At 35.9% G+C, this 13149-nt stretch overlaps 1 long non-coding RNA gene across 3 annotated transcripts in view; it reads left to right on the top strand.

Annotated features, from left to right (window-relative positions):
- LOC138700628 (uncharacterized) overlaps window positions 1-13149 on the top strand; it is a 901578-nt gene that overhangs the window by 92861 nt on the left and 795568 nt on the right. The window lies entirely within an intron of this gene.

The following is a 13149-nucleotide window of genomic DNA, read 5'->3' as shown; positions in this document are numbered from 1 at the left end:
AATCAAAAATTGTAAAAGAACAAGCAGCAATTTGAGTGACATTAGAAAAAGACAAAGGTATATGTCAAAAATCCCAACCCATCTATGTGGATGTTCGATAAAAAAATTATTATCGTTTTTTAAAACTCGCCTATTTAAATTAATGTGAAGTCTGCGCTTGGTGAGTTGCAGAGACTTAATCTACTGTATACGTGGTTGAAAAATTAAACTGAGCATTGTTGCAGGTGTTCACATTTCATTGGTAAAGTCTGTCTCAAAATAATATGTACCATATCAAAGACTTCATTGCAAATAAAAATGCATTGTAAAGGGACTTTCTGGATCGCATATAATTTATTTTTGAATTCCAAAATTTCGCGACACACCGGTTGGGAACTACAATTTGTTGAAAAAGTTATCCTGAAATATTTTAGGTGTTTTTTTTTTGTAATAAAACCCATTATTTTTAATAAAGTTAAAAAATTGCGTTTTGCATACATCATTTAATTAATATATTGTCGTCTATAGTGTTAATATTCGTGGTTCTCCACGAACCACGTGCATAAATGTAGTCCGTACTATAAAATGAAAGTTTATTATTGCAACATATAACTTAAACTTGAAGTTCTGTTACAATGTGCAGTAGATACTACAGTGTAGTTTGTTTCTCAACGAGTTATTGAATCTTTTGAAGTCGGAAGTGTGTGTAGTATAGTTCAGGAAAAATGCCAAAGTGAAGCAAAGATTTGAAAGTAAAATTAAAACAGTTAGTGTCTCGATATGATGAGAAAGTGTTTTCGAGTGATGGGAATATACTGTATTGTAAACTGTGAAACGTAAGAGTAACTGCGGAGAAAACATTTAACGTTGAGCGGCATGTGAGAACAGAAAAACACATACGTGATGTACAACGAATTAAAAATGGAAAAACACTACAACCAATGCTCCTAGAGGAATCCCTCCAATCTTATTCACCATTCTGTGAAGAACTTTGTACAGCCGAATTCCCCTAAGTAAACTGGATCATCCAAAACTTCGTAAATTCTTAGAAAAGCACACAGGCATATCTCTTCCCGTTTTTTTCCACGATAAGAAAGGACTACATCAGCCGAAACTACGAAAAAACTATGCAACAGATCAGACAACGGGTTGCAGATAAAAAAAATATGGGTTTCAATTGATGAAACCACAGACTATGGGAACTTATATTGCAAATGTTATTGTGGGAACTTTGGAAGAAGATGCTCCAAGTGAAAATTTTCTAATAAACTGTGAACAGTTAGAAAAAGCCAATTTTTCCACCATTAGTAAACTGTTCGACAGGTCTATAGGTCGCATATGGCCCGAAGGCGTTCAGCATGATAACTTACTGCTCTTTGTAACGGATGCTGCGCCTTATATGGTGAAAGATGAAGATTCACTGAAAACATTATAAATGGTGCATGTGACTTGTTTGGCTCACCCCTTACACAGAGTTGCAGAAGAGATTCGTAGTCAATTCAGTGAAGTTGATAAATTAATTGAGTGTGTCAAAAGGTCTTCTTGAAAACCCTTCACGTATTGCATAATTTAAGTTGGTTGCTCCAGATATTTCCTTGCCGCCTTGGGGGATCCTGGACTGATGTCTGCAACTATTATCGCCAGAACTTCAAGGTTGTGATAAACATAATTGATTCGTTTGCCAACAGGAAAGCCGCTTCAATTGGACTAGCCCAAGAATTAATGTCTAATATAAAATCCAATTTTGGGTTCCTTCTTGCTGCTATAAGTGCTTTGGAGCAATCAGAAGTACCACTAGTGAAGCATATAGAACTAGTGAAAAAAAACTGTGAATAACTTTGATGTTTGTGGTAAAGTGGCGCAAGAAGTGTCAAAGAAAGGTGTTAGAAAAAAACAAGGGGTATCATACATTGTGTTCCATTTCAGTGATTTTGTCGGGTGAAATTTTTTCTCTTTATGACTCGGAATTAGATTCAAATGAAATTACCCATTTTAAATATGCTCCTTTCATATCAGCTGAAGTAGAAATAAGTTTTTCGAAGTACAAGGCTTTGTTGGCTGACAATAGGAAATCTTTTTTATTAAAAAATTTGCACAAGGAATTCATTTTACATTGCAACTCAGGACTCATAAATTGAACTAAAAGAAGCATTAAAAAAACCATAGCATACGCCAACTACTGATAATTGAAAGGCGCATCCACACTATGCCGATCGGCAGGGATCGGCATTGCCGCGCGGCAAAGTCAATCGGCTTTGTTGAAAATGCTTCGTACGTCCACACATGGATCAGCATCGGTCGACATTAGTAGTGAAAATGTGCGACGAGGAGGACGTTCTACTTGCCTCTGCAGCTTTAATAATAATTTTAAGTGCCAAACGCCGTAAGTTCCGAAAGCGTAGATTTTGGGTACGTCCTAGTCTCCAGAGTCGAAATCGAGGAAGTGATCTGATGAAAGATTTGATATTGGACGATGTAGACCAGTTAAATCTCGAGTACAGATGTGGAGGGGGTTTCATAATTTTTTTTCGAATGTCCAGTGCTGATTTTGAAACTCTTCTCATTATGATTGGGCCGAAAATCAATTGTGATACTTCATACAGGACAGCCATTCCTACCAATGAGCGTCTTGCTGTAACGTTACGGTTTCTTGCAACAGAGGATTCCTACCATTCTCTCATGTATACTTTTAAGATTTCGAAGCAAGTGATTTCAACTATTATTCCAGAATTGTGTGATAGACTTATAGAAGCTCTACAAGATTTTATTAAGGTAGTGAATAAAACAACATAAACACCTGACATAATTAGGAACATAAAATCCAGACGTTTGAGATGGGCAGGACATGTAGCACGTATGGGCGAATCCAGAAATGCATATAGAGTGTTAGTTGGGAGGCCGGAGGGAAAAAGACCTTTGGGGAGGCCGAGACGTAGATGGGAAGATAATATTAAAATGGATTTGAGGGAGATAGGATATGATGGTAGAGACTGGATTAATCTTGCTCAGGATAGGGACCAATGGCGGGCTTATGTGAGGGCGAAAATGAACCTACGGGTACCTTAAAAGCCAGTAAGTAAATAAGTAAGTAAGTGAATAAAACAACAAATATTTGTATAATGGATTTATTTATTAGAAAATTTACACAGTGAAACAAAATTACAATGACAATTATTGCAAGTGAACATATTAAAGATTGAGGAGAATATTATCAATTGAATCACTGTCCGTAGTTTCTGGATCGAGAAATTCTGTAGAGGGAGGAGCATCAGACTCTGAATATAGTTACTGAACAGTGAGAGGAGACACTGAGCTGCACGAGAGAGAAGTACAGATATACAAGGACAGATTGAAATATTTGGCCTATTGTTCGGAGCTAGGGGAACAATTCCAAAATTCTCAGTTGAATGTTTTAAGTCTTTTGGAATTCCTTTAAATATTTTGAAAATTATTGCTATAGACGTAATGAAATATTCTGTTCAGATTTTACGTAATCACCTGTACACCTAAATTTCCTTATATTCTTTTTGATTACTAATAATTATTGAATAAAAGTATTTTCCCAAGGTTAGCTTCCATTTGCAAATAAAAATCGTAAATAGTGATAACGCAAATGTTTATTTTTATTTTATTTGCTTAGTATGCTGTGTCTTTGGCAACCCTTACTGAAGGGCAGCTACCCTTGTGAGATTTATATGTAGGATTTGGAAACACTGGTCCATATTGTGCTTGAGGAAAACCAAACACTGGCATTTGCGAATTCGTGGAGGTTGGGTATTGGGGTACTGGTGGATTGTTGTCCTTCCCCATCTCTGCTTCGAATAATGTAGTGTTTATTATATATTGAACCAGGATTGTAGCATGCGGTGACGAGAGTTTGCGTAATTTCATTGCGACATTTTCGGCAAACACAATGTACTCGTCTCTTTCTTGTCTTCTTGCCCTAACTTCCCTCATAATTGAAAGTTCCTCATCTTGCGCCGAAGATTTGCTGCATTTTGCTTGTCCTGTTCCTTTCGGTGATGCAATACAGCCTTTCTACGGTGATATAAATGCCCTTTTCTTACCTCTATCTTCGGGTTGCGGCGATGGCTCGGGTTCTGGTCTTCATGTTCAGGAAGAACACCTAAATCAGGTCTTTCTTCTGGCTCTGAGTTCTTATGAACCTAACAACGAACGTTTTGTTTATAATCAAATCATTTCATTGTTTCAAAACTCCAATTTTTTATTTTAAATTCAAATTATATATATTTAACAACTAATATTCCTTTACCATCTTTTTTTTTTCAGATGCCCCAAAATGAATCTGAATGGAAAATGATAGCAAAGGATTTTAATGACAAGTGGAACTTTCCGAATTGTGTAGGAGTAATGAATGAGAAACACATAAATTTGCAAACTCCAATTAACAGTGGAACTGAATATTTTAATTATAAAATTTTCTCCAGTATTGTCTTATTTGCAGTAATCGACGCAAGTTACAACTTCACATACGCAAGTGTAGCATACCAGGGAAGAATATCGGATGGTGGCGTATTCAATGAGACGAAATTCAAGAAATGTCTAGAAGATAACACAATGAATCTTCCAGCAGCCTGCGCTATTCCAGGGAGAACTGCTGCTACCCCGTTTGTTTTTCTTGCGGATGATGCATTCTCCTTATCACATAACATTATGAAACCATTTCCTGGAGTGCAAGACAAAAGATCTTTGAACAGGATTTTTTACTATCGATTAAGTAGAGGACGCAGAGTTGCAGAAAACGCTTTCGGGTTAATATTTTTCGTCTTTCGAGTACTTCGAAAGCCAATGTTATTGGAACCGGACACAGTAACAAAAGTAACACTAACAATATTTTATTTGCACAATTTCCTCTGAAAGAGTACGTCAAAGGCTATTTACAATCCGACTGGAACATTTGATATTGAGTGTTCGACTACAGGTGAAACTCTTCCGGGAGTATGAAGACAAGAAAATTCAAGTTTGCAAGGATTCATTAATATTCCCAGGATGCATCGAAGAAGTATAGTGGATGCAGAGACAGTGAGAAATGAATTTAAAGAGTACTTTATTTATCCTGAAGGGAAGTTGGACTTTCAGTAAAACATGAGAAAACAGCCTATACTGTGTTAGAAAACTAGTGAAATTTGAATATGCATACTTCTGTGTCTGTATCTCCTCTTGGTTTATTTCTGTCTTTCAGGAACAGCATACTATCGTAACAGAATCATTTGCTTTTATAGCAGATATCACTACCGGGACCCGACTTATTGGAGTCCTTCTCCTTTTTCACTTCCCTAGCAAAATGGGTTAGCAAATGTTTTATTTTTGTCTCAATTTCTTCTTTGCCAACACCGAAAGAGAATGAGTTCCATAAGGGCATCGTGTCGTTTATTATGGTCTTTATATTCATAATCCCATAGAACAGGACGACTGCGATATAGATCAAGTTACTTGGTAACTTGTTCGTTGGACCACTCCATAGCGCAAACACTGCTCACAGTTCACTGATTCATATTGACGCCACGCGGCACGGGTCGGCACGTCCACACATGCAATTCGGCTCGGCTTCCTTTCATGGAGACCGACATCCGTCGGTTTGAATTCGGCAAGCCGCTCGGCACAAATCGGCCAGTCGGCACAGGCCGAACGATACGTCCATACCTATTTCATATTGCCGAGAGGCACTGCCGATTGGCATAGTGTGGACGCGCCTTAAGAATAGAATAAAATGCATACTACAATATCAAATTCCATACTTTAGCCTGCTTCTCAAAAGCATTTTATTCTTAAATAAATAGTTCATTGTCATAAACTAATTTACTAATTTATTTTACAACTGAAATTATTACCTAATTATAATATTGTTAGGTCATATTTTTATGTTATAGTGCATATTTCTGGACTTTTGAAGTCATAAGTGTATATTTTATACTGCATATTTGGGAGATTTTTAGGTCATAAAAACCAGCCCTAGTTATAATAAACGACTAGTAGGCCTATATTTTTGACATTTAAATCTATTTGACGTAAGTGTCGATAGTAAAATATTACAAGTATTTCCACTGCCGATAACTTATAGCTATTTTATGTTAATTTGTTAATTAAATTATATCTTTAAATCGTGCGATTTATAAGTCAAATGTCTTAATTTTAGAATTATAGGCAGTGCATTTTATGTGTAATGCAAGAAAGGAATGTCCATCTTCTTATTTGGGTTCATATTAAATGATTTCATAAGGCTGTCTTTTGAATGATAGTTCAAGAAAATAAACTATAATCGGTAAACTCATTTACAACATGATAAAGAAACTGAATTATTGCGAAACACGTAAACTATATGTCTTATAAGGGTGATGTCATCATCTAATTCAGTATATTACTGCAAACGTTGGTGTTTTTTTCTTATCAGACTGGTAAAGGAGAATTATCACCACGAAGACAGTCATTCTTTTCCTACTGTTTAGGAACAACAGTACATTTTGCAGTAATATATTGAATTAGAATATGACTTCACCCTTAAGAGAATTCTTTCATATATAAGAAAATATGCAAGTGACAAATATGTAATTAGAGTGCTTTGCACAGATTGTCGTTCGAATGCGGCAGAATGTATGGAAGAGAGCTCATACAGGTATAAGCTGGCATGACTGCCAAGGCGGAGGTCATGCGCCCGTGTAGTGGCACCTATCCCCGGATGAGTGCGTCGGTGACAGAAGGCGCGGTTCCTGGACGGGCTGCACCTCTTTGCGGTCATCGTCTGTCGGGTGACGTAATATTTACTGAAGCTATAATTCACGTTTCCATTACCCGGTATTAGGACTGAAAAGGATTACCCTGAGCCGAAGGTGAAGAAACTTTTTTTCAAGCAATATATCCACATCTTAAAAAGAAATATGTTTACTAATGCTAAATGACGGAAACTAATGTTACATAGTTGCGTCATCTTGGTCTGAGGTGCAAGTTTGGTTATTACAGTATTATGAGGGCTCAGTGGGAGGTGCATACACTTGACCCGCGGTGACCCCTCCGGTGTTGACCCCCACGCGCCCGTCACACGAGCGACAACCGGTTGGGTCGCCGTCCGGCACCGCGCCGCCACATCTGATATCAACGGATTGCCTGTAAACAAACACTGCTCGGCGGCGGGCGATCTGTTTCTTCCGCTTGGCTTATTGGAGTTCTTCCATAAACCGTGGCCTCTGTGAGTTTGGCTATGTGCAGCATTCCTTTTCGAGGCGAGGACACCTGTGAGATGGAATTTATTACGAGATAGATAGCCCCTAGCAATGTTGATGAGCGTTATCGAATGTTTCTGACAACAGAATGTTAAAATTACGTCTGCAAAATCATTAATAGATGTTTGAGGACCGCATTTTCCATTTAGTGTCAATTTTTTTCCTGTATGTATTCAATTTTCCACAGTGTGCAATCCAGCTTACTGTGGTAATTTTAATGTGCATTAACATTTTTTTCGTCTTATCCCCCTTTTGCCCTCGATATTACTCTCAGTTGCCAGCTACCAGTAGTTAGTAGCCTACTTTGCATTGTGTGTGACGTTTCCTAGGTAGGCCTATGCGATTTTTCTTCTTTTGGCCGATAAAGTCTGTATTCGATCTATTAGACCTAATAGAAAAAATTAAAGAATTTTGTAGAAAGAAAATTATAATGCTGTTGCCATGGAAATGCTTAAGTCATATCTGATAAACAACAATATGAACGAGTCCATTCCTGTGCACAGAAACAATGTACTTGGAAGCATTCATTAGAATCCATTGGACGCGGTGGGGGATGCAACATCTTTAAATATAGTGAGGATCACGTAAGAACAGTTCCTAAGGGTGGTATTTATAGACATTTCGCAGCACGCGCTACGAGCGTACTAAGCTAGCCACGGCTATCCACTGGTTACTAGTACAGAATTCAAATCATATCCTATCGCTAACACTGGTTTATGAATACGAAAAATGCTGATAATCCACCGAAAAACCACGCTAAAAATGTCTATGAATACGGCCCTAAAAGACTAACTTCGCCATTTCGTCAGTGTTCCCAGCTAATACCAGCTATCACGGTAGAGGGTGAATAATAATAATAATAATAATAATAATAATAATAATAATTTAATAATATAGTAATAACAATAACAATGTTTTGCTTATTTACTTATTTACATATCTCATCTTTATATTGGGAGGTGTTTTCCAAATGGTTCAATAATTTGTGAAATAGTAGCTTATATTTTCCTCCTAGATCTCTCGCACATTATGTTGGGAATTAGTAGATTAGTATGATCTAATATTAACCTCCTGAGTTGTGAGAGTATTATATTGTATAGTTTACATGATAGTATAATCATACATGATTATGATATAAGATGTAGGCTATGTGCAGAGACCCGAAGTATAGTATAATATACCTGCGTTAGTGCCCTAACTATAACCTGCAGAATTTTTTTCAGCTTTTTTCCTCATGTCAGTGACTTTTTTTTTTGAAGTGTAAAATTATATTGCGTTTTTTAAATAAAACAGCAAATATCTCAGGACTCAGGAGGTTAAAATGTATTTTGTTCGACAGCATGAAATTCATTGTTTTGATTAAACAGTTTATGATTCACCTAAAAATATATTTTGTTTGATCACGTGAAATGATTAGTACGAATTCCGAAAACAGTATACCACTTTGAAATGTATACACTTAAAAAAAAAAAAAATACTCTTAAGTCCCTATCATGCTATTTCCTCTCTTGGATATTCTAATAAAAATCTGAACACTAAAAAATATATTTCTGTCCATTAGCCACGTGCATGTTTCATATCAAGTAGGTCAATAAGTTATACCGCTATCTTATTTAATTACACTTACCTGAATTGGAATTGAATTGGAATCACAACGCAACACAACTGAATTATGTATTAATATTAATATTATTACTGGCATTACTAATTAATTATTACGTTCAAATTTCACAAGTTAGTTATATCCATTTCATCAGTTTCCTATAGGCCTATTGCAATCCAAATTATTGCTACCAATATAACAGTTAGAAAATAACTGCCAGTTATCGTATTTGTCAGTACTCCAAATTCGAAAAAAAAGTTGATAAAAGAAAATTCAACCTGACATAGTTGTGCTTTGACAGACGCGTGTACAATACATGCGTAACCATAAAAAAAATTAGTACAAGGTTGACATTACTCACATACAGATGCATAAATAATAATAATAATAATAATAATAATAATAATAATAATAATAATAATAATAATAATATATACGGGATATTCCCATGTACCTATATATAGTATGCCGTACCAGTTAGGGCTACTTGTTAATTGTCTGTGGATCAAAGAGAGTTCTTTACTTGAGCTCTTAATAAACATTCCGTTTTAATGCATTATCGTTATTATGGGAGATTGACTGTTTTAGATTAGATTAGATTAGATTAGATTAGATTAAAGTCATGAGTATTATACAATACTATGGACATAGTATAATAAAACAAACAGAGTGAATAAAATTATATTAAAAACAAAGTTATTAACGGAGGACTCAAAGTATTCACTAATATTATAAAAGGGATGATTAATCATCCAGCATTTTAAAACATTCTTAGATGTTAACAGTGTATACAGACTTATGTAATCTATTAAACATAGATACTGCCATGGACATAAATTTTTTTTTTAGTTGTTTCCAGTCTAACATTAGATTCAGTCAAGTGAAAATTGTATCTTGTATTGTAATTATGATGATCAGATCTATGATAATAATTTGCCAAATTTTTCTTTACCTTCAGCAAAGAAGTGAAGATGTAAAGATTAATAACAGTAAGAATAGCCTCATTTATTAATAATGGCTTACGGTGCGCATCATGAGCAGAACAGTTAAAATACGTAAGACTTTTTTTTTAGAAGGAGAACATTAGATACACTAGAACTATTTCCCCACACAGAAATACCATAGGTTATTATACTATTGAAGAAGGCAAAATAAGCACTTCTTACATTATGTTCTTCATAGCTTATTTCATTCCGTTCATTAGTCACAAAAATCTTACAGCAAACTGTATTTATTTATTCTAATTCCATTACTCTAATTCCTGTATAGACGTTACATGCAATCACAGGGATTTCTTCAAATCCTCTGTCACTTCTTAACATTGAACACGTCTTTCCCCACACCAAGTAGCTAAGAGCACCAGTTCCAGGATCAGTGGTGAAACGAAAATGACAGAATTTCAAATTCTTATTGTAAGAACATTATGAGTCACAGCCGAATACTAATTTACTAAGTATTAGTAGTTTGGCCATGAACCAATGTAGGCCAGCTACTGTGACCACGACCAATCACACCACATTTGTAAGACGTGAGTGATCCTACATTATGAGAGTTGTCACGGGTGTTTTTGGATGAAAATACAATTTATTTCTGGAGTTTATATTTAAAACACATATCAAAGTAAACTAATTTTAATATATAGCGAAATAAAAAGACGAACTGTTCTTCTCTAGATCCCACACAAAATTTTACGGTTTTATTCGATATGTACGCCCTAATTTATTTTTGCAATAGCATGACTGGTCCAAAAAGGGACTTCAAGAACCTAAACGACTGCAAGTATCGGACATATGACTGACGAAGAATATGAAATATCGATACAATATGTTATATATTATTATAACATATAGCTATACTTTTTATTATTTATGAAAATTGACTTTCAAACCTGAAGAATATATAATAAGTTAACAAAACATACAGAAAGCTAAACTCCAATATGAACTGAAGAATGGTAAACAGTATCACTTCAGTATTTCCATTATTAAAACAAATAAAACTAAATTAATGTTTATAACGGTAACATGTTTTAATGTTGTAGTTAAACATATTTTTAAAAGCTATAAATCAGATATAAATGCAGACGGTTTTATTAAGAGACAGTAGTGTTGTCCTATTTACTAAACATTCAATCGACTTCCAGGCAATGTCGCCACTTGGTACTCGTGTAAATGGTATATATAAACACTTATTATGGAAAATTTGTAATATGAGAAATTAAGACTAACGGAGATTCGAACCTAATACAACTAATGCTGTCTCTTTAGACCAGCGTGGCGAGAACGTGACTCGCGAGACATTGTGGCTCGCAGTGATAGCTGTGCATTTCGCTTGCTTCTAACCTCCGCCAACCCCCACCCTCTCACTCACTGGAGTCAAACTCCGTTCCATTTGTATTTGTCTCTGACCTGCGAGTGGCATATGTCTCTCTCGAAACCATGTACGAAAGTTCCAAGTAGGATGGGAGGACGCATTTTTTTGCTGTCAATATGATGAGAATATTGAATATATAATTTGTTCACAAGTATTACGAGGAAAACGGTTGTATAACATAAAACGGCATTATACTACATGTTACTGATGAAACATTAAAAGGTTAAGTGTTATTGTTGTCGTCGTCATCATCATCATCATCATCATCATCATCATCATCATCATCATCATCATCATCATCATCATCTCTGTACGTCGACCCTTTTTCAGCAGATGTACGAATAATGCGGTTAGCTCTTTAATTTGAACTCACTGATTTACTATGTGGTGTCAAATGAAAGCTAGATGTAAGGACTTGCCAAAAAATAAATATCCGAAGCTTCGTTCTTTCGCTTGCTCTGTTGAAGCCATGTCCGCTACAACTTACGTTTGTGAAAAATTATTTTCAACAATTAAAATAGTAAAAACCAAATTCAGATCACGACTGACAGACAAACACCTTCATGATCAACTACGACTGGCAGTATGTGACATAATTCCTGATTTTGAAACTTTGTCGCAAAGACATTCTGAAGACAGTTAATTTTAGGTTGTGATATTGTTCATTTATTGTTCATTTCTTTCTTCGTTACACGTACTAAAGATTAGTTTGTAGCCTTGTACTGTATAAAATTATATTTAAGTGCTTGACGTAAGGAAAATGAAAATCCGTTAATAAGTCAGACAGTTGCTTCACTTCCCCTTCGGGTGTCCGCCTCCTTCCATAGGTGCTATGCACGTTGCAGGTTACACAGTGGCTCGGCGCACAATTACATTTTCGCCACCGCTGCTTTAGACCCATACTTATCCCACTTACGCTACAATGATTCATGCTTTGAACCGTCGTATTACGTAGCTTTCTCGTTCGTCTTCGTTTCGATAAATGTTGTATCCCGTTTCGATAGATGTAGTATTTATCAATTTTATTGCTATTTCACTCTTCAGAGGCCCTGATGCAGCTCGAATCAACCCTTCGTTTTATTTTATAACATATTTTAGAACAAAATACAGCACATTTACATGGTTTAATATGTGATTTTGTGAACTGGAGCTTCACGGAGACGGGCATGCACACTGTTCTGTTTCTGGAACTTAGACATTTGTCGCCGGCCCATTCTTTTTTAACCTTGTTGTACATGGCGCACTGGAATAGCAGCCATACAGAGCATAGAACATTTTGTCCGCTACAAACTTTTTTGTCTTTTAGTACGAGTTCATAAAAACCTGTGAGAATGAGTGAACTTTTCCTCTTCGATAACTTCCGAATCTCAACACAATAATGCTATATCCGACTTCATATCTTTTTATGTCTAATGGCAACATAACCAGTCACGGGAATGAGGTAGGTTACAGTTTTTGTATGCATGAATGCATAACTTCTTGGTAAGTGCTGTACTGTGTCAGTTGTGGAGTTGGAGTGTTATTGCAACACAGCTTCCGCAAGATCCACAATCTATCAGCTGCGAATTCGTTTAAGTTTACATCATCACTATGTGTCACCGTGATTCAACATGGACTGCACGAAGTGTAGATTCAGAACCTGGTGGATATACGTAGCTAACAAAGGAATGATTCGCATGTTGCTTTCCGGTAACGAATAGGTAATGTAGGCCTATATTTTAATGTCGGTGAAAAGGGATGTCATTTTATGCCCATTGTAATTATGATCATAAAAATTACATAGTATAACATCAGATTCATCCCAATTCAAGACAAGGTGACGTTTATGCACGTGAATATTATATTTGTGCCACCTAAGGCATCTGTTAAAGAGGATGTAAGGGGTATAAGTGCCGTCTTTTCACAGTCGTCGGGGATGGTCTGCAGGATCAAAAAATGTCCATACAATATAGGGTC

Source organism: Periplaneta americana, chromosome 1 (genome assembly GCF_040183065.1).
Source record: "Periplaneta americana isolate PAMFEO1 chromosome 1, P.americana_PAMFEO1_priV1, whole genome shotgun sequence".
NCBI classification, from domain to species: domain Eukaryota; kingdom Metazoa; phylum Arthropoda; class Insecta; order Blattodea; family Blattidae; genus Periplaneta; species Periplaneta americana.
Note: the sequence above shows the minus strand (reverse complement) of the source record. Positions and strands in the feature narration are given on the sequence as shown.